This window comes from Capsicum annuum, chromosome 3 (assembly GCF_002878395.1).
Source record: "Capsicum annuum cultivar UCD-10X-F1 chromosome 3, UCD10Xv1.1, whole genome shotgun sequence".
Classification (NCBI taxonomy): Eukaryota; Viridiplantae; Streptophyta; class Magnoliopsida; order Solanales; family Solanaceae; genus Capsicum; species Capsicum annuum.
Genome location: NC_061113.1, coordinates 149,354,039 through 149,357,727, shown reverse-complemented (window position 1 = coordinate 149,357,727; position 3,689 = coordinate 149,354,039).

The following is a 3,689-nucleotide window of genomic DNA, read 5'->3' as shown; positions in this document are numbered from 1 at the left end:
GTGACGCGGCCTAGTGCAAAAACATTGCAGTTTTGTCCTCTTATAAGTCAGACACTTATACTTGATGTTATATACCTTGTATGACTTTGAAACTTTGAGAGGGGATGTAAAACACTTTAATTAGGTTTTTGTTTATTTACTTTAGATTTTTCACATATTTTATCTTGTATTCAATTATCTTGATTACGGTTATGTCCATGAGTGGCTAAAAGCCCTTTTCCAAGGTTAAGGCCAACAACATGTTTACTTTCATTTTGAATTGAGTTTTTTTGGATTAATTATCATATTTTTTTTATTTATACTTGTTATAACTATTTTAAGGATTATCTACCCTTAGGATACATCTATTGTTGATTTTGTGAGCCCAGGAGGGGAAATAAGAAGATAGAACTTGGGGATAGATAGAATAAAGTTCTTATTCTTTTGCAAAATAAGAAATTTGAATTAGCAATTAGGATAGGGATATATATAGAAACCTTGTTTGGTTCACATGCAGGATGATAGATTCACGCATCTAATTGGATTATTACATCCCTCCTCAACAATGTAGTTGTAATGTCCAAGTTAGGTAGACGATTAAAGGTCGACAGACCATAATATGGGATAAACCCTACGAATCATCAACCAAGACAAGTCATCTAATTAATAAGGTTCATTAGCATAGCATGATTGTCCATAGTGCTTTAACCCTAGGTTTTCATCCATTGATTGTCCAAAGTGTTTACTTTTCTGCATTATCTTAGTTTACTTTTAGTTAATATATAACTTTCAAAACTCTTTTGGTTACGTTGCATCATTTTAATCTTAATAGTTAAATAGAATTCAATAGTTGTTTAACACAAGACTCTGAGGAATCAATATTTGTCTTTGTTTAAGGACACTATATTACTGTAATACCTCCTACTTCTACCTAGCTTGAAATTATCCCAAGAATGTTAGAAACTTACTTTGAAATATGAATCCATTTTTGGACACGTGGAATTTTTAAGATTCTCATTTTTTATCATGTGAGAAATTGAATTAGCTTTCCAAAGATACTAATTTCATCCAAATATGGTATCGGAGTAAAAGTTATGGACGTTTTAATTAGAGCTATCAGAATTGCACAGGTATGACGGCTAGGTTGATGGATCGCCGATCTAGTGACGGACTGTCACCTAGACCATCACAGCCAAGGCAGTGAGTCAACCTTCTATATAAGGTGCGATGGACCATCGCCTAAGCCATCGCTACTAAGACAGTGAGTCCCTATTCTGGTCCACGTGTGATGGTCAGAACGATGAACCATTGAGCAAGTGATGGACCATCACACGAGGCATCACAAGTCCCGTTAATCAAATTTTAAGTCATCTTTAAAGGGTATTTGGGGTATTTTTTCACCTGTTTTAACCCCTAATTATATCAGACCAAGGCTCATAAGGTCATTATTCATTCACAATATCAAATTAGGGTTTCCTCTCAAAGATCAATCCCCAAAACCAAGAAACCCTAGGTGTTTAATTTCAAGTTAAGGATTTAAGTTTTCCTCTATCAATCTTCAATAAATCAACCACCTAGGTATGTCATGTGTTGATTCATGGGTCCCTTTCACTCATGAAGCTCAAGAATCTCTTTTCAAAATCCAATATTCGTGTATTTATGAATGTTCATGATTTAAATTGAATTGAAATTCATGTTCATAATGTTTTGGGGTTTTGATTTATGTTTGAAATGACATATTCCAACGATTGACCCTAGGATATGGTGATTTGCATAGTAATCATGATAAATCCTTAAATTTACACGTTGATTGATGTATCCATGATCATCAGATGTGTTGATGATTGTATAACCAAAGAATGCTCCCCATGTCTTCGATTAAATGCCTATGTGAAGAAAAAGTGCCATACTAGTATGATAATATTAAATCCCCATTTATGTACAAATTTATGCATGTCAAGTGTTTGATGAAATGTCTTAGTCAGTGAGTTATGGAAATATGTTTGGCCATTGGGATGCTTTAGAACTTGTACTTCATGAAGTCTCCAAGTTATTATATTATGGATTGTGATGTTGGTCATGTATTCAAGAAAGTCATGCTTTGTCAGTTTCATGCTATCGAGTCCTGGAGGTACTTGTACCCGACAATTAGTTATGTGCCTAGAGCCAGTGTAATGTTTCCAAGATACTCTCAATCGAGCCATGTTCATAGAAATTCAGTCAGTCATGTGACTAATAAAAACTTAGTAAACTCAGTAATCTCAGAAACCTCAAAAATTCAGTAATCTCAGTAGTATTTCATCAGTCAACGGAACTCAGTTAACTCAGTCTAATCAGTTCAGTTAATCATGTTAAGTGTATATCCAGATGGGAGTAGAAATTAGCACCGAGCAAACCCAAGTATGAGAACCCACCTGTTATATGAGGGTATGATTCTTAGAAGCAATCCTTGCATTCCAGAACTATGTAGCCAGCGTTGGTTGAAACATCATAGCCTATTATATCAGGGAAGATGAGGTGGCTTAACCTGTTATATGAGGGTTCCAACCATTCTCACTAGAGTTACCTATTATATGAGGGTTACTCATAGATTATCCTTACCAATGGTGCAATATTGACACCCTTCCAATTGGGATTACAGATTGGACCCCAACTCAGCCATAATGGAGTATTAGGGGTATGTCAGTTAGATAAATATTTCCCACAGTTTTAGTACAGAATCAGGATAGTCAGATACAATCATTCAGTCTCAGTAATAGAACTCTAATATTTCTACAGTATTCAGGACTGTCAGATACAGTCAACTCATAACAGTACGAAACTCAGCTAGTTCCATCAGAAACTAGAATGTCAGATACAGTCGCTCAGTATTAGTTATTTTAGTTATATAGTTACCAGTATCTCATGTTATTAGTACTCAGACTCAGTAATCAGGTTATCACGAACTCAGTTATAGTTATTATGTTTCATGCATGTATTCTCACATTAATGTTATTCTGTCAGTTAGTATAGTTCATGCATGTGAACCCTTTGCATTCAGCCTACCTCACATGCATACCAGTATATTTAAACGTACTGACACATTTGAGCTATGGTGTTTAATACCATAGGTTCGAAAGTACAAGCTCCAGAGCATCAGTAGTATTCCAGTCTCAATAGTTAGAGTTAGCAGTGAGTCCTCATCCTTCGAGGACATGACCATCAGTTTATTATATCATTAATTAATTTATTAGTTAGAGTTAGTTGGGTTCATGTCCCATCAACTTCTTATTTAGATAGTTCAGTTAGTTAGAGGATTTTAGCCTATAGTATGTTCAGACAGTTTATTCTAGTTGTTTTGGGTATTTCATACCCCCTCCAGATGTTATGTTTTATCAATTATGTTACAGTTTTGAACCTTACGACCTTACAACTTTTATTTCCACATTTATACAGTATATTATGGAGTGTTCAGGTACATATATCAGTCATGGGTTAGCTTGTGGTCCATCAGGGTCATAAGCACCCGTGTAGCATTCCAGGTACTAGATTTGAGGCCTTACGAACTTGGTATCAGAGCCTAAGGTTCAATAGTGTCATAGAAAGTCTCAAAGATGCATCTAGTAGTGTCTTGTACATGGGTGTATTGCATGCCATATTTATGTGCAGGAGGCTATAAGATATTTTAGGAAGAGTTTCCCTTCTTTCATTATTCATGCCATGCCAGTGAG